The 21,030-nt window shown below is 51.0% G+C and overlaps 1 long non-coding RNA gene across 1 annotated transcript; it reads left to right on the top strand.

Moving 5' to 3' along the window:
* Positions 1–6,623: 6,623 nt before the first annotated feature.
* LOC125383543 lies at positions 6,624–11,300 on the top strand. The gene is made up of 3 exons (XR_007222788.1): positions 6,624–7,225; positions 10,305–10,383; positions 11,261–11,300. It is a non-coding gene; the product is annotated as an uncharacterized LOC125383543 (long non-coding RNA).
* Positions 11,301–21,030: the final 9,730 nt, after the last annotated feature.

Here is a 21,030-nt window from a genome sequence, read left to right as displayed (position 1 = left end):
CATTAGCTCGTTGAATACATTGATTTTGTTGCAGACATCGATGTGTTGAATATATTCAGGCTGCTACAGACGTTAATGTGTTGAATGAAAGCACATGGTACCGACATTGGAGTGTTGAATGGCTTCTTCACTTCTCCCCGAAACATGTAGAACAAACCGTGTCGTGTAATTATTTTGTGAACAACAAGTCACTATCTGTACCACCATGAATGTACTCAGCAGACTAGGTTTTATATGCCCAACTTACCTTGAGGTCTGAGGTATGTCTGGAACCTTCAGGACCACACTGGTCACCTAGCCCCGACCTTTTTGTTTTCCATTGACAGCTCACTACCACTTGCTTGATGGGTACTGCGTTCCTTGATGCAAGAATTCTTGTCAGGGCCTTAATAGAGTGAGCTCCGCAGCTTCCCATGTTAGACTGTATATTTCAGCATGGCGCTAGCAGTCCGTTATGGTCGTCTTGAGCCATTCTGCCACTGAAGCCTTCATGATGTCCTTTTCTGAGATAAATAGGCATCTTCTCTGTTTTCTTTGGTCTTGAGTATCTGTGATGTAGTATTCTCAAAGCTCTGATAGGACATGTTAGCTTGCCCAGATAATGCATGCTTTAACTTAAGGCAGGTATCGTATACTACCCATGTTGTCTGTTGCAATCGCTACTGATGACTGCTTGAATAGTTTGATATATTGTTCTCATATCCAGACAGTTGATATTCAATTCTCTATTTTGAGTCGACCATAGCCATTATATGGTTGTGTTGTCCATGTGAGCACCCCATCTCTCGTTTGTTGTGTCCGTGTAGAGGTGATGCTCTCTGGAACTGTTTCCCCAGTTGTATATGGGACAAACCGCAGCCTGCCTCTGTTGGATAGATCCTGGAGGGATGTGAGCATGCCTAGACATGACATACACCAACGGATGTTTAATCCACACGCATATCTGTCCTCTGTAGGCGCTGGTACGCTTCTTGACTGTATTTGTTTGCAGACATGTGATGAGGTCTCTGTAATTCTTGGAGTGGTTGACAGTGAGATGCATATACTCCGGATCAGAATCAAGAGGATTGTTAACTTTTCGGCAATCAGAAATGATAACGGAAATAGGTAAAATCAACCGTTTGATTAATGATATCAAAATGTCAATATCTCAGCGTACCATACAAATATTGATTCAGGCCAATGTCTCATCATCTCCAAATACCCAATGGCCCTCAACATATTGAACTTTATAATATTTTCGTTTGCCAAACTTCAAAAAGTTTAACAATGCTACCAGGGCAACTTATCATGTCCGTTCTCCCATAGACCGATTCATCACGTACCTCATGATCATGACAAAAGTTGAACCAGTCAGTAGCCTTTCATGAAGACCATAATCAGGTTGACGATCTAGGTGAAAATAGGTTCTGCCATCAATGAAAAATCAATTTCACACATTCTGCCATGTTAATGCGAGACTCAGTGAACCAGTTTTTAGTTCGAATTTATTTATGACATTGATTCCTAACTCCATCAATCGTTCTATGACAAGTCCAGGGAATGCCGCCACTACTCCCATGATTTCCAGTTTCATTAGCAAGACACATCGACCTCTAGCAACATCACAATTAACATGGTTAGTGAGTAGCCCACGATTCTTGCATCAAACCAAAGTAGCACAAATCGTTACAATTACGTGAAGTAGCAACCTATCCAAAGTTATGACACTGGAAGCCCTCCCCAAATCTTTCCAATATGAACTTACCCAAGGAGCGGCAGTACAACATAGGAATGGTCCAAAAAAACTGCCTTCAGCCTTCCGTGGAAGTTCCTTGTCCATATTCTAGGTCCTCCGATCCTTTCTCCCTTGACTCACGCCCTCTGCACTGGCTCCCGTTCGCCACACTTTCTTTTCTGTCACAAAATCCTCAAACGATTTATCAAGAGATCCTGCCGTCATAAATTTTACGTCTTTGCTGTTTTACAATTCGGGGCGCAGTGATGCTTAGAATTCCTGGGCCTGCGAACTTACAACCAACCATAATAGACTGAATTTACGTCGTTCCATGGTTTCACGAAAATCTCTAACACCTTCGTAAGTGTCCGTAGAGTAGAGTCACGATACACCATGGTTTGCCGTAACCTTCGTAAGTGTCCCTAGAGTCGAGTCACGATACACCATGGTTTGCCGTAACCTTCGTAAGTGTCCGTAGAGTCGAGTCAAGATACACCATGGTTTGCCGTAACCTTCTTAAGTGTCCCGTTGAGCCGAGTCACGACACACCTTGGTTTCCCATAGCCTTATTAGGTGTCTGTAGTGTCGAGTCACAATACACCATCGTTTGCCGTAACCTTCGTAAGTGTCCGTAGAGTCGAGTCACGATACACCATGGTTTGCCGTAACCTTCGTAAGTGTCCGTAGAGTTGAGTCACGATACACCATGGTTTGCCGTAACCTTCGTAAGTGTCTGTAGAGTCGAGTCACGATACACCATGTTTGCCATAACCTTCGTAAGTGTCCGTAGAGTCGAGTCACGATACACCATGGTTTGCCGTAACCTTCGTAAGTGTCTGTAGAGTCGAGTCACGATACACCATGGTTTGCCATAACCTTCGTAAGTGTCTGTAGAGTCGAGTCACGATACACCATGGTTTGCCGTAACCTTCGTAAGTGTCCGTAGAGTCGAGTCACGATACACCTAGGTTTGCCATAACCTTCGTAAGTGTCTGTAGAGTCGAGTCACGATACACCATGTTTGCCATAACCTTCATAAGTGTCCGTAGAGTCGAGTCACGATACACCATGGTTTGCCGTAACCTTCGTAAGTGTCTGTAGAGTCGAGTCACGATACACCATGGTTTGCCATAACCTTCGTAAGTGTCTGTAGAGTCGAGTCACGATACACCATGGTTTGCCGTAACCTTCGTAAGTGTCTGTAGAGTCGAGTCACGATACACCTAGGTTTGCCGTAACCTTCGTAAGTGTCTGTAGAGTCGAGTCACGATACACCTAGGTTTGCCGTAACCTTCGTAAGTGTCCGTAGAGTCGAGTCACGATACACCATGGTTTGCCGTAACCTTCTTAAGTGTCCCGTTGAGCCGAGTCACGACACACCTTGGTTTGCCATAGCCTTATTAGGTGTCTGTAGTGTCGAGTCACAATACACCATCGTTTGCCGTAACCTTCGTAAGTGTCCGTAGAGTCGAGTCACGATACACCATGGTTTGCCGTAACCTTTGTAAGTGTCTTTAGACTCGAGTCACGATACACCTTGGTTTGTGTTTGTGTTTACTTTATATCCCGGGTGAATCCCAAATTTCTGTCAGGAGATGAAATCCCAAAGTGAAACTTGAGGTGAAGCCAAAAATTCACTGCCACATAGGCCTCTCTGACGATGAACGCCAGATGTTGTGAAGGACTAAGCCTTCGCTTGGAAGCCCAGGTTGTATTCTCACCTTTTCCCAGTTTCTGTGCTCCTCTGCTGTGAAATTGCTGGAACATGGCTAAACGCGGGGTAAAACCTCTCAACTCATGTTGAATTACGTCAACAAGGTCGTTTCTGGATTACTGAGGTTACGCCAAAAGCAGCCTGAGGGCCTTTACCTCTAACATTCTATTAAGTTTGTTTCTCATAAAAGTGTGTTTGTTATCATAAAGCCGATTTTGTGTTGTAAATAACTGTAACTGGTTTGAACAAGAGGTTTATGATTTATTGAATTACTCACGTCACGGAGTACATCACAATATATGCCCCTCGAGATCGGTCGATAACTTATATTTTCATTTCCATCCATTGCACGGGGGCACAGGCGGCACAGTCGTCTAAGGCGCCGGGAGTCGCTGTGCAGAGTTGGGCACGCCATAAACCTATGATTTTGGGTTCGAATCCCGGTTCGCCCCGATTATGTTTCTAGGCTTAGTACCATACCCGTGCTTGTGGGTTTCACCGAAGCGGTAAACGTCCGAGACCTGCATCACATCGGGCTTTCCTCCCACATTAAGCTGACACGCCGTGATATAACTGTTCAAATACTGTTCAAGGCAACGTGAAACACAGCACGCACTCGCAGTCAGGTCACACATTAAAACCACCCGATCTCACTCTAAGCTGGGTCTCACGACACCCATGGTATACTGGGGTACTTGACCTGCTCTGCCTTTAGTCTGGCTCCATGTCCAATGCTTGGTACAATGTCACATGTACAATGTCAACAGAATACAACGTCAACGCCAGGCAGACACTTGATCTTTTGAATAAACACATATTGAAAACAAGATGGTCCGGATGGACATGTTACGTTGCCCTAATTCAATGTGCAGCGTTGCGGTCATTGACATATCAACGAACTGGGCTTTGAGCTCATGGGACGCGTATGTATGCTATATAACCTGCCTTCAAATTGCCTCAACCATCGGTGAGTTACATCCCCAGGCTCTGCCGAATGACGAGACGCCAATATTGCCATTCTCGAGTTTATTGTTTTTATCGCATCACTGCTGGTGATGTTCCGGGCCACTTCTCGAGACTGAAAGACCCCTTTACGTTGTGATGACGTTGTGATGACGTTGCGCTTTGGTGAACATGGCAGGTGGTGATATTTCAATTCTGTATGTCTGTACACCCTTTCAACTGATACAATCTATTACCTGCTCTATTGTATGTACATTAAGTGGCATTCAAGGATGTCAGGGGTATGTTCTGAAGTTTTGTGTACAAAATACGTTTTAAGAAAATTGTAAACTACTAAGAAAGTGTGGAATACTTATGTGAAGCATGTTTGAAGTGGTGTGTTTGTTTGTTGTTTAACGCCGCACTCAACATTATTCCAGCTATATGACGGCGGTCTATAAATAATCGAGTCTTGACCAGATAATCAAGTGATTGATATCATGAGCATCGATCCACGCAATTCGTACACGATGACATTCATCAACCAAGTCAGCGAGCCTCACCACCCGTTAGTCGCCTCTTACGACAAGCATAGTCGCCTTTTACAGCAAGCATGTGTTGCGGAATATCTATTCTAACCCGGATCTTCATGGGTCAGATGTAGAGATGTAATCTTGATCGGATCACGGATCGAATACTTAGGTTGAGAAGCAAATTCCCTCATGAAAATCTTAATAATATACTAAATAGACTATTTAACGATAGCTGCCAAATGCGTTGCTGATCTCATAAAAGGGCGTGTTTAGACTTGTTATTTCCACTAATATAATATGTAGTTTCTTTCATTAGACATCATTAGAACATACAGAAGGCTAAGCAGGATTACATCAATGTTGTCTATGACATCTTAATTCAAAATAGACATCGAGGAGGACTTGGAATGGAAATACAAAGCAACAAAAAACATTTTTATAAACATATTCTCTGCATAAAGGAGAGTCGACTTTATGATGAACATGTGTTCATGAATCACCATCAAATAGTAATGATACCAAGTGTTTGCGAAAAGGTGATCGTATCCTGCCCCACGAGTGAGGCCCTTCACAAACACATGCAAAGGCAAGTGAATTGTTCACCTTAAAAAACACGGGAACGTATGGTACAAGTCAAAATAAGGAATTGCATCAGACATTTTTTGTCACTGATGCATCAAATTTGGAAATGTCCTCCACATGTCTACCATAAAACTTTTTGAAAGGTTAACTGAGGCCTTGAATGTTGTAACCTCGATCAAACAACTTCTGAGCAAGAGTTGCTCGATTATATCTCAAGAATTGTGAAGTGTAAACACCAAAGGCTGGAGCTGCTGGAATATTGGTCGAGATTCAAGATTAGGAAACACTCGGCACTGATCTCGTCAATCTCTATTGCAGAAGGAAACATGTCCCCCACACAATGTTATTACGTAGCGGGCAGCTAGATATCCCCCACACAATGTTATTACGTAGCGGGCAGCTAGATATATAAGTGGTCACTTCTGTTGGGGCTCAGAACAACAGGGGATGTCGATATCAGTATGAAGATGGCCTTGGCCTAATCCCGTCCATGATTTCGGCTGTGTACATCTGCAGCTATATCTCCATAACCAGATATTATTCTTATTAAATCTATGCGTGTTAATATTAGACATCTTCCAACAAGTCAATGTGTGTTGGCTGACAGCTCTATCATATTTGAACAGTCTGAAGCACATTTATTTTCAAGCATGGCCCGGGACAATGTATTGTTTTCGATAGAATATCTCATGCTTGTTGTAAGAGATGACAAATCGGATACCAGTAGTCCCACTCAGTGACTATTTAAGAATGTGGCATAAAACAACATGGACATACGATTAGACTATAATTAAACGAAACATGGTTTGTTATTACATTTGTGTTCATAAACACGGAAATGTTTATGACGACCTGAATAAAGTCGACTCTGGTGCCCTCTGTTTGTTCCCTGAAGGGAGCCCAGAGCAGAATATGCCCCGTCACCACGTGCCCTCTGTTTGTTCCCTGAAGGGAGCCCAGAGCAGAATATGCCCCGTCACCACGTGCCCTCTGTTTGTTCCCTGAAGGGAGCCCAGTGCAGAATATGCCCCGTCACCACGTGCCCTCTGTTTGTTCCCTGAAAGGAGCCCAGAGCAGAATATGCCCCGTCACCACGTGCCCTCTGTTTGTTCCCTGAAGGGAGCCCAGAGCAGAATATGCCCCGTCACCACGTGCCCTCTGTTTGTTCCCTGAAGGGAGCCCAGTGCAGAATATGCCCCGTCACCACGTGCCCTCTGTTTGTTCCCTGAAGGGAGCCCAGTGCAGAATATGCCCCGTCACCACGTGCCCTCTGTTTGTTCCCTGAAGGGAGCCCAGTGCAGAATATGCCCCGTCACCACGTGCCCTCTGTTTGTTCCCTGAAGGGAGCCCAGTGCAGAATATGCCCCGTCACCACGTGCCCTCTGTTTGTTCCCTGAAGGGAGCCCAGTGCAGAATATGCCCCGTCACCACGTGCCCTCTGTTTGTTCCCTGAAGGGAGCCCAGTGCAGAATATGCCCCGTCACCACGTGCTGGTAACACGACGAGGGGCGATGTCCGTTCTGCCATACAGCAAATATACCTTGATGTGTATTCAGTTAATATGACGCAATCGAGCAAGTGTTCCGCTGATAGTTATATGATACATTCACAGGGTTATTCCACGTGACTCAGCCTTCTGGAAGGTAGCAAGTCTCGTGCATGGTGGACAGTACCCTCGCGTGGACGTTACCTCAACAGCTCCAAGTAGAGTATTGTACCGTTACGTCGACATAGCTGGTGAGTTCCCGTACCCTTCCATGATGGTATTTGAAGTGTGAGGTGAAGTGAAATGAGGTTTAACGTCGCACCTGCGTTTCAATAGAGACATGGGGCGGTGGGGTAGCTCAGTGGTTTACGTGTTCTCTTGCTGCGCTGAACCCCCGGGTTCGATTCTCACTTGGGTACAATATGTGAGGCCAATGTCTGTTGTTCCCCGCGGTAATATTGCTGGAATATTGCTAAAAGCGACGTAAAACCATATTCACTCACTCTATAGCGACCTGCTTGAACGTGTGGTTGCATGGACCAGTCCGGACTGAAATACCATGCTGCAGTTTAACATGGATAGGTACTCAGGCTCAGCCTTTGTTTTATTCCCATAATGCTGAACGCCATGTACCCTATGTTAACGTCTTTCGATATGCGACCCCGACGACAGTTTAACATGGATAGTTACTCAGACACAGTACTGACCCCGAGCCGAACAGCCTTTGTTTTATTCCCATAATGCCGAACGCCAAGTACAATAAGTTAACGTCTTTCGGTATGCGACCCCGACGGCATGGGACGTTCATTATATCAACCACTGGTTTGTCGTTCAAGGCTCATCTGTTTACAGTGAGCATACAAGCAACATTGTGGAAATAATAGCAACAGATATGGCAGACGAGCACGCATTATTTTGTTGTTTGTTTGTTTGCTTGCTTGTTATTGAACGCCGTACTCAGCTAAAGTCCAGCTGTATGACAGCGATCTGCAGACAATTGAGTCAGGATGAGACAATCCTCATGATCTACACAGACGGGATACGACGACATGCAACAACCACCCCATTCCATAGGTAACCTCCCATTGGTTGCTAAAGACCTATTCTAACCCGGATGTGACCTCGGTAGTAGAGGTTGTATTAGTCGTTGCCATGCATACACATCAATATAGTAGCATATGAGGTAACTTTACATTTATGTGGTTACATTATATGTTTTCATACATGACGATTGTCCTTTTTTATTTTAATGAAATGAATTAACTCTTTTATAACGACCGTGCAACTGCAGTATAACTAACACACTCGTGTCGTTCATGAGACCAACGTTTAGTTTCAGGGGTTGATGTAAGATTAAAAAGAGATTTGTTATGCATTTTATAAGGAGGAAATGAGAGGTGGGTATGAGACGTGATTGAAGTGTGTGGATTGCGGTATAAGGAAGGACGAGATGGATCGTAGAAATGGTGAGATGGTTGATAGAAGGGATGAGATGGATGGCAGATAGGTGAGATGGATGGTATGACGGGTGTGATGGATGGAAGAGAGGGATGAGATGGATGGTAGAGAGAGGTGAGATTGATGGAAGGGAGGGTGAGATTGATGCTAGAGAAGGGTGAGATTGATGGTAGGGAGGGTGAGATTGATGCTAGAGAGGGATGAGATTGATGGTAGGAAGGGTGAGATTGATGGTAGAGAGGGATGAGATTGATGGTAGGAAGGGTGAGATTGATGCTAGAGAGGGATGAGATTGATGGTAGAGAGGGATGAGATTGATGGTAGAGAGGGGTGAGATTGATGGTAGAGAGGGGTGAGATTGATGGTAGAGAGGGATGAGATTGATGGTAGAGAGGGGTGAGATTGATGGTAGAGAGGGGTGAGATTGATGGTAGAGAGGGGTGAGATTGATGGTAGAGAGGGGTGAGATTGATGGTAGAGAGGGATGAGATTGATGGTAGAGAAGGGTGAGATTGATGGTAGGGAGTGTGTGATTGATGGTAGAGAGGGATGAGATTGATGGTAGGGAGTGTGAGATTGATGGTAGAGAGGGATGAGATTGATGGTAGGGAGGAAGAGATTGATGGTAGAGAGGGATGAGACTGATGGTAGAGAGGGATGAGATTGATGGTAGAGAGGGGTGAGTTTCATGGTAGAGAGGGTGAGATTGATGGTAGAGAGGGTGAGATGGAAGGTACAGAGGGGTGAAATGGATGGTTTTACGAGTGTGAGGGCTTGTAAAAAAGGTGTCATGGATGTTAATGTTATGTGATGGATGGATGAAGGATGGGATTGGGGATAGAAAGAGTGAAATGGTTTGTGGAAAGTGAGGGTCAGATAGGAGACGGGATAGTGAGCCGGAGGGGAGGGGGGAGGGGGGAGTCAAGGTGATTGCTAGGGGGGCGTGTGTGGCGGCGGGCGGGTTTATGTGTACATATATTCTTATAGACGTTTCATTGAACTATTTGCGTCATCTGTAGATTTTGTAACAGGTGTCGCAATGTTTATGAGTATGGAGGCGCACCTACGCTGTCCCCTCTATAATCGTTTGTAATCCGCTCAGTATCAGTTCAAATGTTTTGTGTCATGGCTTAATGTTTATGGATTACAAGCGATACACAGTGTCGGGAGCTGGCAAGCACCATAGTGCTTCTTTACATGGCTTTACCAGGTGCCCCTGCCTCCTTGTCATGGTGAGGTGAGGTGAGGTGAGGTGAGGTGAGGTGAGGTGAGGTGGAGGTGAGGTGAGGTGAGGTGGAGGTGAGGTGAGGTGAGGTGAGGTGAGGTGAGGTGGAGGTGAGGTGAGGTGAGGTGAGGTGAGGTGAGGCGTCCAAGATAATCTCTCTTATGTAGCGATGTGCATGCACGTGTGTGTGTGTGGCTGCTTCTACTAGCGGGGCTAATGATTTTATAGTGCTAGTCCATTGAGATACCATACCACAGTTTAACATGAATACCCCACTCAAACACAGTATACTGACTCCCGGCCGACCTGCCTTTGATTTAGACCTTTAATGCCCAACGCAAGGCAGAGTAACAACAAGTTCCATCTTTTAACGTCGTTTGGTATGACGTGGTCGGATTCGAACCCCGGAGCTTTCGCGACGCTCTACCATAAGACCCTGTCATAGTGACATATACACCATAGTGTACTGTGAAACTGAATCAACATATCCGTCCAACATGCATTATTCAACGAATTACCATGCATTAAATGCCTGAATGTAAACAATCTTCCTGAACTGCTTTCTTAAAATACACTTCAATGCTATCATTCATGTGTACTAGCTTTTGAGAGGAGCTTTTTTTCAAGTATCAGCAATATTTTCACAGTAGCTACTTCGACAGAAGATGACGCAGAGTGGTAGTCAGTTTCTGGTGCTTCTGATCCTGGCTGTGACGTCCTTCTGTGGTGAGCAGAGTGCATTATGTTAATGTTGCATGTTGTTTGCAAGAACCTCCAAAGCCATACTATGCTTAGCTCAGTTACTCTGTCAGATTTATAATATGAGAATAAGCAAAGTAGTAACGCTGCTGACGTAGATAATGAAGTCCGATAAAATATTTTTAATAAATTTATAATGATTTTTTCATCTATATTGCATGTGTATAACTGTTTGTATAATGAACACAATTGTTCCGATTCTTAATGTAAGAGCTTTTTTGTGGTAGAGCAGAACATACGTTCACTTCGTATTCTGAGATATTGCGGCATTTCGCGAACACTGCGTCATCCATGAGGTCAGTGGTCAATTCGTATAATTTCCCCATCATTAGTTTGTCTTTTACCCCCAATGGAATTGGGTTTGGGCAGATAATCGATATGCTTATTCTCTGGCGTTGACGATTTATATTTTAGGAACGATGGGCCTTGTCATTTAAGAAAAAGGGAATCTTTTGTGAACTGTTTGCTAAACAATTGATATTAACACATTCATAATATCCACACGTAATATTTTTTGATAACTTATCTGACGGCTAAAATATAGTGTACACCTATGTTTGATGGTGTCGAAAATGAAACAAACAAGAAACGTTTATTTGATGGCGACGTCGAATTATGTATGTCTATCATAGTTTTGTTTTGGACCTTAAGTTTGCCGTCTTTCGGCAGGTTTAAGCCTATTAACATTTTGAAAACCTTTATTATTTTGGGGTCTTATTCAATTTTCAAGTTTACTTTCGTTTGCACGACAGTTTAATAGAAAACAAAGATGACGTGTGGATATCTCGCATGGTGAATTAATAGACTATGTGGTATGTCTAATCATCAACATTTCTGTTACTAGTGACAGCCTCTTCGACACCTGGGACTACGACAGGTATGTTGACATGCGGTACATAACAAGTATTGTGACAGGAAGAACCATGAAGGCACCCAGCCATGGCTGCAAATATAGTCCTTATACCAGAACAGTCATGTAGATGTACCTTAAACGTCAGCGGAAGACATGCTCAACCATACATCTAGTGATACTAGTTTAATTCGGGCTTAAGTCTAACGGTGTAAACTACTATTTTCTCAAAAGAGTAGCGTCTTTGCACATAACGTTTCCGATACATTTCACGCCTGGGCTGTGTATGGTGGAGAAAGTGTAAATCAACGGCAAATGTAACCGCTTCACGCGAGGTTGTCGAACTAAAGGAAGGGCAGGAACTCCTGATCGATTTGAATGAATGTTGATTTGGAGTGTGTTTGCTGATGGTGTAGTCGATACAGCTTGATGTAGCTTCTGCCTCAGAGTTTTGGTGTGTCTTTTTTAACATGCAACATCAACATAGCAAAACACATAGATCAGATTTCCCCTGGGTGTTAGCAAAGCAGGGGGAACAGCTTATGGATCAGGGTTGCAATCGGATGTCCGTTAAGCAGGAAGTAGAACACACAGATCAGGGTTGCACCTGGGTGAGAGGTTAGCAGGAAGTAGAACATATAGATCTGGGTTGCACCTGGGTGAGAGGTTAGCAGGAAGTAGAACATATAGATCTGGGTTGCACCTTGGTGATAGGTTAGCAGGAAGTAGAACATATAGATCTGGGTTGCACCTTGGTGATAGGTTAGCAGGAAGTAGAACACACAGATCAGGGTTGCATCTGGGTGAGAGGCTAGCAGGAAGTAGAACACACAGATCAGGGTTGCACCTAGGTGTGAGGTCAGCAGGAAGTAGAACACACAGATCAGGGCTGCACCTGGGTGAGGGGTTAGCAGGAAGTAGAACACATAGATCAAGGTTGCACCTGGGTGAGGGGTTGGCAGGAAGTAGAACATATAGATCAGGGTTGTACCTGGGTGTGAGGTTAGCAGGAAGTAGAACACAAAGATCAGAAATGCACCTTGGTGTGAGGTTAGCAGGAAATAGAACATATATATCCACTGTGCAAGGTGGGGCAGTGGGTGCAAGGTGGGGCAGTGGGTGCAAGGTGAGGCAGTTGGTGCAAGGTGAGGCAGTGGGTGCAAGGTGAGGCAGCGGGTGCAAGGTGGGACAGTGGGTGCAAGCTGGGGCAGTAAGTGCAAGGTGAGGCAGTGGGTGGAAGGTGGGGCAGTGGTTGTAAGGTGGGGCAATGGGTGCAAGGTGAGGCAGTGGGTGCAAGGTGTGGCAGAGTGTGGAAGGTGAGGCAAAGGGTGCAAGGTGAGGCAGCGGGTGCAAGGTGAGGCAGCGGGTGCAAGGTGGGGCAGAGGGTGCAAGGTGGGGCAGTGGGTGCAAGGTGGGGCAGCGGGTGCAAGGTGAGGCAGTGGGTGCAAGGTGAGGCAGTGGGTGGAAGGTGGGGCAGTGGTTGTAAGGTGGGGCAATGGGTGCAAGGTGAGGCAGTGGGTGCAAGGTGTGGCAGTGGGTGCAAGGTGAAGCAGTGGGTGCAAGGTGGGGCAGTGGGTGCAAGGTGGGGCAGTGGATGCAAGGTGGGACAGTGGGTGCAAGGTGAGGCAGTGGGTGCAAGGCGAGGCAGTGGGTGCAAGGTGAGGCAGTGGGTGCAAGGTGAGGCAGTGGGTGGAAGGTGAATCAGAGGGTGCAAGGTGGGGCAGTGGGTGCAGGGCGAGGCAGTGGGTGCAGGGCGAGGCAGTGGGTGCAAGGTGGGGCAGTGGGTGCAAGGTGAGTCAGTGGGTGCAAGGTGGGGCAGTGGGTGCAAGGTGAAGCAGTGGGTGCAAGGTGAAGCAGTGGGTGCAGGGCGAGGCAGTGGGTGCAAGGTGGGACAGTGGGTGCAAGGTGAGGCAGTGGGTGCAAGGTGGGACAGTGGGTGCAAGGTGGGGCAGTGGGTGCAAGGTGGGGCAGTGGGTGCAAGGTGAGGTAGAGGGTGCAAGGTGAGGAAGAGGTTGCAACGTGAGGTAGTGGGTGCAAGGTGGGGCAGAGGGTGCAAGGTGAGTCAGTGTGTGCAAGTTGAGGCAGTGGGTGCAAGGTGAGGCAGTGGGTGCAAGGTGAGGCAGTGGGTGCAAGGTGAGTCAGTGGGTGCAATGTGAGGCACTGGGTGCAAGGTGAGTCAGTGGCTGCTAGGTGAGGCAGAGGGTGCAAGGTGAGTCAGTGGGTGCAACGTGAGGTAGTGGGTGCAACGTGAGGTAGTGGGTGCAAGGTGGGGCAGAGGGTGCAAGGTGAGTCAGTGGGTGGAAGGTGAGTCAGTGGGTGCAAGGTGAGGCAGTGGGTGCAATGTGAGGCAGTCGGTGCAATGTGAGGCAGTGGGTGCAAGGTGAGGCAGAGGGTGCAAGGTGAGTCAGTGGGTGGAAAGTGAGGCAGAGGGTGCAAGGTGAGTCAGTGGGTGCAACGTGAGTCAGTGGGTGCAACGTGAGGTAGAGGGTCCAAGATGGGGCAGTGGGTGGAAAGTGAGGCAGAGGGTGCAAGGTAGGGCAGAGGGTGCAAGGTGAGGCAGTGGGTGGAAAGTGAGGCAGAGGGTGCAAGGTAGGGCAGAGGGTGCAAGGTGAGTCAGTGGGTGCAAGGTGAGGCAGTGGGTGCAAGGTGAGGCAGAGGGTGCAAGGTGAGTCAGTAGGTGCAACGTTAGGTAGTGGGTGCAAGGTGGGGCAGAGGGTGCAAGGTTAGTCAGTGGGTGCAAGGTGAGGTAGCGGGTGCAAGGTGGAGCAGAGGGTGCAAGGTGAGTCAGTGGGTGCAAGGTGAGGTAGAGAGTGCAAAGTGAGGCAGAGGGTGCAAGGTAGGGCAGAGGGTGCAAGGTGAGTCAGTGGGTGCAAGGTGAGGCAGTGGGTGCAAGGTGAGGCAGAGGGTGGAAGGTGAGGCAGAGGGTGAAAGGTGAGGCAGTGGGTGTAAGGTGGGTCAGAGGATGCAAGGTGAGGCAATGGGTGCAAGGTGGGTCAGTGGGTGCAAGGTGAGGCAGAGCGTGCAAGGTGAGGCAATGGGTGCAAGGTGAAGCAGTGGGTGCAAGATGAGGCAGCGGGTGCATGTTGGGACAGTGGGTGCAAGGTGAGGCAGTGGGTGCAAGGTGGGGCAGTAAGTGCAAGGTGAGGCAGTGGATGCAAGGTGAGGCAGTGGGTGCAAGGTGAGTCAGCGGGTGCAAAGTAGAGCAGTGAATGCAAGGTGAGGCAGTGTGTGATAGGTGAGGCAGTGTGTGCAAGGTGAGGCAGTAGGTGCAAGGTTAGTCAGCGGGTGCAAGGTAGAGCAGTGGATGCAAGGTGAGGCAGTGTGTGATAGGTGAGGCAGTGTGTGCAAGGTGAGGCAGTGTGTTATAGGTGAGGCAGTGTGTGCAAGGTGAGGCAGTTGATGATAGATGAGGCAATGGGTGCAAGGTGAGGCAGTGGGTGCAATGTGAGGCAGTGGGTGCAATGTGAGGCAGTGGGTGCAAGGTGAGGCAGTGGGTGCAAGGTGAGGCAGTTGGTGCAAGGTGGGGCAGTGGGTGCAAGGTTAGGCAGTGGGTGCAAGGTGAGGCAGTGGGTGCAAGGTGAGGCAGTTGGTGCAAGGTGGGGCAGTTGGTGCAAGGTTAGGCAGTGGGTGCAAGGTGGGGCAGCGGGTGCAAGGTGAGGCAGTTGGTGCAAGGTTAGGCAGTGGGTGCAAGGTGGGGCAGCGGGTGCAAGGTGAGGCAGTGGGTGCAAGGTGAGGCAGTGGGTGCAAGGTGAGGCAGTGGGTGCAAGGTGAGGCAGTGGGTGCAAGGTGAGGCAGAGGGTGCAAGGTGAGGCAGTGGGGGTAAGGTGAGGCAGTGGGTGGAATGTGAGGCAGTTGGTGCAAGGTTAGGCAGTGGGTGCAAGGTTAGGCAGTGGTTGCAAGGTGAGGCAGTGGGTGCAAGGTGAGGCAGCGGGTGCAAGGTGAGGCAGCGGGTGCAAGGTGAGGCAGCGGATGCAAGGTGAGGCAGTGGGTGCAAGGTGAGGCAGTGGATGCAAGGTGAGGCAGTGTGTGCACAGTGAGGCAGTGGGTGCAAGGTGGAGCAGTGAGTGCAAGGTGAGGCAGTGTGTGATAGGTGAGGCAGTGTGTGCAAGGTGAGGCAGTGGGTGCAAGGTGGGGCAGTGGGTGCAAGGAGAGGCAGTTGGTGCAAGGTGAGGCAGTGGTTGCAAGGTGAGGCAGAGGGTGCAAGGTGAGGCAGTGGGGGCAAGGTGAGGCAGTGGGTGGAATGTGAGGCAGTGGGTGCAAGGTGAGGCAGTGGGTGCATGGTGAGGCAGCGGGTGCAAGGTGAGGCAGCGGGTGCAAGGTGGGGCAGTAGGTGCAAGGTGAGGCAGTGGGTGGAATGTAGGGCAGTGGGTGCAAGGTGGAGCAGTGGGTGCAAGGTGGAGCAGTGGGTGCAAGGTGAGGCAGTGGGTGCAAGGTGGGGCAGTGGGTGCAAGGTGGGGCAGTGGGTGCAAGGTGGAGCAGTGGCTGCAAGGTGAGGCAGTGGGTGCAAGGTGGAGCAGTGGGTGCAAGGTGAGTCAGCGGGTGCAAGGTGGAGCAGTGGGTGCAAGGTGGAGCAGTGGGTGCAAGGTGGAGCAGTGGGTGCAAGGTGAGGCAGTGGGTGCAAGGTGGGGCAGTGGGTGCAAGGTGGGGCAGTGGGTGCAAGGTGGAGCAGTGGCTGCAAGGTGAGGCAGTGGGTGCAAGGTGGAGCAGTGGGTGCAAGGTGAGTCAGCGGGTGCAAGGTGGAGCAGTGGGTGCACGGTGAGGCAGTGGGTGCAAGGTGAGGCAGTGTGTGAAAGGTGAGGCAGTGTGCGCAAGGTGAGGCAGTGTGTGATAGGTGAGGCAGTGTGTGCAAGGTGAGGCAGTGTGTGCAAGGTGAGGCAGTGTGTGATAGATGAGGCAGTGTGTGCAAGGTGAGGCAGTGTGTGCAAGGTGAGGCACTTGATGATAGATGAGGCAATGGGTGCAAGGTGAGGCAGTGGGTGCAATGTGAGGCAGTGGGTGCAAGGTGAGGCAGTGGGTGATAGGTTAGGCAGTGGGTGCAAGGTGAGGCAGTGTGTGCAAGTTGAGGCAGTGGGTGCAAGGTGAGGCAGCGGGTGCAAGGTGGGGCAGTGGGTGCAAGGTGAGGCAGTGTGTGCAAGGTGAGGCAGTGCGTGCAAGGTGAGGCAGCGGTTGCAAGGTGAGGCAGTGGGTGCAAGGTAAGGCAGTGTGTGGAAGGTGAGGCAGTGGGTGCAAGGTTAGGCAGCGGGTGCAAGGTGGGGCAGTGGGTGCAAGGTGGGGCAGTGGGTGCAAGGTGAGGCAGTTGGTGCAAGGTGAGGCAGTGGGTGCAAGGTGAGGCAGCGGGTGCAAGGTGGGACAGTGGGTGCAAGCTGGGGCAGTAAGTGCAAGGTGAGGCAGTGGGTGGAAGGTGGGGCAGTGGTTGTAAGGTGGGGCAATGGATGCAAGGTGAGGCAGTGGGTGCAAGGTGTGGCAGAGTGTGGAAGGTGAGGCAAAGGGTGCAAGGTGAGGCAAAGGGTGCAAGGTGAGGCAGCGGGTGCAAGGTGGGGCAGAGGGTGCAAGGTGGGGCAGTGGGTGCAAGGTGGGGCAGCGGGTGCAAGGTGAGGCAGTGGGTGCAAGGTGAGGCAGTGGGTGGAAGGTGGGGCAGAGGATGCAAGGTGAGGCAATGGGTGCAAGGTGGGTCAGTGGGTGCAATGTGAGGCAGAGCGTGCAAGGTGAGGCAATGGGTGCAAGGTGAAGCAGTGGGTGCAAGATGAGGCAGCGGGTGCATGTTGGGACAGTGGGTGCAAGGTGAGGCAGTGGGTGCAAGGTGGGGCAGTAAGTGCAAGGTGAGGCAGTGGATGCAAGGTGAGGCAGTGGGTGCAAGGTGGGTCAGAGGATGCAAGGTGAGGCAATGGGTGCAAGGTGGGTCAGTGGGTGCAATGTGAGGCAGAGCGTGCAAGGTGAGGCAATGGGTGCAAGGTGAAGCAGTGGGTGCAAGATGAGGCAGCGGGTGCATGTTGGGACAGTGGGTGCAAGGTGAGGCAGTGGGTGCAAGGTGGGGCAGTAAGTGCAAGGTGAGGCAGTGGATGCAAGGTGAGGCAGTGGGTGCAAGGTGAGGCAGTGGTTGCAAGGTGAGGCAGAGGGTGCAAGGTGAGGCAGTGGGGGCAAGGTGAGGCAGTGGGTGGAATGTGAGGCAGTTGGTGCAAGGTTAGGCAGTGGGTGCAAGGTGAGGCAGTGGTTGCAAGGTGAGGCAGTGGGTGCAAGGTGAGGCAGTGGATGCAAGGTGAGGCAGTGTGTGCACAGTGAGGCAGTGGGTGCAAGGTGAGGCAGCGGGTGCAAGGTGGAGCAGTGAGTGCAAGGTGAGGCAGTGTGTGATAGGTGAGGCAGTGTGTGCACAGTGAGGCAGTGGGTGCAAGGTGAGGCAGCGGGTGCAAGGTGGAGCAGTGAGTGCAAGGTGAGGCAGTGTGTGATAGGTGAGGCAGTGTGTGCAAGGTGAGGCAGTGTGTGATAGGTGAGGCAGTGTGTGCAAGGTGAGGCAGTGGGTGCAAGGTGGGGCAGTGGGTGCAAGGTGAGTCAGTGGGTGCAAGGTGAGGCAGTGGGTGCAAGGTGAGGCAGAGGGTGGAAGGTGAGGCAGAGGGTGAAAGGTGAGGCAGTGGGTGTAAGGTGGGTCAGAGGATGCAAGGTGAGGCAATGGGTGCAAGGTGGGTCAGTGGGTGCAAGGTGAGGCAGAGCGTGCAAGGTGAGGCAATGGGTGCAAGGTGAAGCAGTGGGTGCAAGATGAGGCAGCGGGTGCATGTTGGGACAGTGGGTGCAAGGTGAGGCAGTGGGTGCAAGGTGGGGCAGTAAGTGCAAGGTGAGGCAGTGGATGCAAGGTGAGGCATTGGGTGCAAGGTGAGTCAGCGGGTGCAAAGTAGAGCAGTGAATGCAAGGTGAGGCAGTGTGTGATAGGTGAGGCAGTGTGTGCAAGGTGAGGCAGTAGGTGCAAGGTTAGTCAGCGGGTGCAAGGTAGAGCAGTGGATGCAAGGTGAGGCAGTGTGTGATAGGTGAGGCAGTGTGTGCAAGGTGAGGCAGTGTGTTATAGGTGAGGCAGTGTGTGCAAGGTGAGGCAGTTGATGATAGATGAGGCAATGGGTGCAAGGTGAGGCAGTGGGTGCAATGTGAGGCAGTGGGTGCAATGTGAGGCAGTGGGTGCAAGGTGAGGCAGTGGGTGCAAGGTGAGGCAGTTGGTGCAAGGTGGGGCAGTGGTTGCAAGGTTAGGCAGTGGGTGCAAGGTGAGGCAGTGGGTGCAAGGTGAGGCAGTTGGTGCAAGGTGGGGCAGTTGGTCCAAGGTTAGGCAGTGGGTGCAAGGTGGGGTAGCGGGTGTAAGGTGAGGCAGTTGGTGCAAGGTTAGGCAGTGGGTGCAAGGTGGGGCAGCGGGTGCAAGGTGAGGCAGTTGGTGCAAGGTTAGGCAGTGGGTGCAAGGTGGGGCAGCGGGTGCAAGGTGAGGCAGTGGGTGCAAGGTGAGGCAGTGGGTGCAAGGTGAGGCAGTGGGTGCAAGGTGAGGCAGTGGTTGCAAGGTGAGGCAGAGGGTGCAAGGTGAGGCAGTGGGGGCAAGGTGAGGCAGTGGGTGGAATGTGAGGCAGTTGGTGCAAGGTTAGGCAGTGGGTGCAAGGTGAGGCAGTGGTTGCAAGGTGAGGCAGTGGGTGCAAGGTGAGGCAGCGGGTGCAAGGTGAGGCAGCGGGTGCAAGGTGAGGCAGCGGATGCAAGGTGAGGCAGTGGGTGCAAGGTGAGGCAGTGGATGCAAGGTGAGGCAGTGTGTGCACAGTGAGGCAGTGGGTGCAAGGTGAGGCAGCGGGTGCAAGGTGGAGCAGTGAGTGCAAGGTGAGGCAGTGTGTGATAGGTGAGGCAGTGTGTGCAAGGTGAGGCAGTAGGTGCAAGGTTAGTCAGCGGGTGCAAGGTGGAGCAGTGAGTGCAAGGTGAGGCAGTGTGTGATAGGTGAGGCAGTGTGTGCAAGGTGAGGCAGTGTGTGATAGGTGAGGCAGTGTGTGCAAGGTGAGGCAGTGGGTGCAAGGTGGGGCAGTGGGTGCAAGGTGAGTCAGTGGGTGCAAGGTGAGGCAGTGGGTGCAAGGTGAGGCAGAGGGTGGAAGGTGAGGCAGAGGGTGAAAGGTGAGGCAGTGGGTGTAAGGTGCGTCAGAGGATGCAAGGTGAGGCAATGGGTGCAAGGTGGGTCAGTGGGTGCAAGGTGAGGCAGAGCGTGCAAGGTGAGGCAATGGGTGCAAGGTGAAGCAGTGGGTGCAAGATGAGGCAGCGGGTGCATGTTGGGACAGTGGGTGCAAGGTGAGGCAGTGGGTGCAAGGTGGGGCAGTAAGTGCAAGGTGAGGCAGTGGATGCAAGGTGAGGCATTGGGTGCAAGGTGAGTCAGCGGGTGCAAAGTAGAGCAGTGAATGCAAGGTGAGGCAGTGTGTGATAGGTGAGGCAGTGTGTGCAAGGTGAGGCAGTAGGTGCAAGGTTAGTCAGCGGGTGCAAGGTAGAGCAGTGGATGCAAGGTGAGGCAGTGTGTGATAGGTGAGGCAGTGTGTGCAAGGTGAGGCAGTGTGTTATAGGTGAGGCAGTGTGTGCAAGGTGAGGCAGTTGATGATAGATGAGGCAATGGGTGCAAGGTGAGGCAGTGGGTGCAATGTGAGGCAGTGGGTGCAATGTGAGGCAGTGGGTGCAAGGTGAGGCAGTGGGTGCAAGGTGAGGCAGTTGGTGCAAGGTGGGGCAGTGGTTGCAAGGTTAGGCAGTGGGTGCAAGGTGAGGCAGTGGGTGCAAGGTGAGGCAGTTGGTGCAAGGTGGGGCAGTTGGTGCAAGGTTAGGCAGTGGGTGCAAGGTGGGGCAGCGGGTGTAAGGTGAGGCAGTTGGTGCAAGGTTAGGCAGTGGGTGCAAGGTGGGGCAGCGGGTGCAAGGTGAGGCAGTTGGTGCAAGGTTAGGCAGTGGGTGCAAGGTGGGGCAGCGGGTGCAAGGTGAGGCAGTGGGTGCAAGGTGAGGCAGTGGGTGCAAGGTGAGGCAGTGGGTGCAAGGTGAGGCAGTGGTTGCAAGGTGAGGCAGAGGGTGCAAGGTGAGGCAGTGGGGGCAAGGTGAGGCAGTGGGTGGAATGTGAGGCAGTTGGTGCAAGGTTAGGCAGTGGGTGCAAGGTGAGGCAGTGGTTGCAAGGTGAGGCAGTGGGTGCAAGGTGAGGCAGCGGGTGCAAGGTGAGGCAGCGGGTGCAAGGTGAGGCAGCGGATGCAAGGTGAGGCAGTGGGTGCAAGGTGAGGCAGTGGATGCAAGGTGAGGCAGTGTGTGCAAGGTGAGGCAGTGGGTGCAAGGTGAGGCAGCGGGTGCAAGGTGGAGCAGTGAGTGCAAGGTGAGGCAGTGTGTGATAGGTGAGGCAGTGTGTGCAAGGTGAGGCAGTAGGTGCAAGGTTAGTCAGCGGGTGCAAGGTAGAGCAGTGGATGCAAGGTGAGGCAGTGTGTGATAGGTTAGGCAGTGTGTGCAAGGTGAGGCAGTGTGTGATAGGTGAGGCAGTGTGTGCAAGGTGAGGCAGTGGGTGCAAGGTGGGGCAGTGGGTGCAAGGAGAGGCAGTGGGTGCAAGGTGAGGCAGTGGTTGCAAGGTGAGGCAGAGGGTGCAAGGTGAGGCAGTGGGGGCAAGGTGAGGCAGTGGGTGGAATGTGAGGCAGTTCGTGCAAGGTTAGGCAGTGGGTGCAAGGTGAGGCAGTGGTTGCAAGGTGAGGCAGTGGGTGCAAGGTGAGGCAGTGGGTGCATGGTGAGGCAGCGGGTGCAAGGTGAGGCAGCGG

Source organism: Haliotis rufescens, unplaced genomic scaffold, assembly GCF_023055435.1.
Source record: "Haliotis rufescens isolate VD_foot unplaced genomic scaffold, xgHalRufe1.0.p SCAF_24, whole genome shotgun sequence".
NCBI classification, from domain to species: Eukaryota; Metazoa; Mollusca; class Gastropoda; order Lepetellida; family Haliotidae; genus Haliotis; species Haliotis rufescens.
This window is presented reverse-complemented; position numbering and strand designations above follow the sequence as displayed.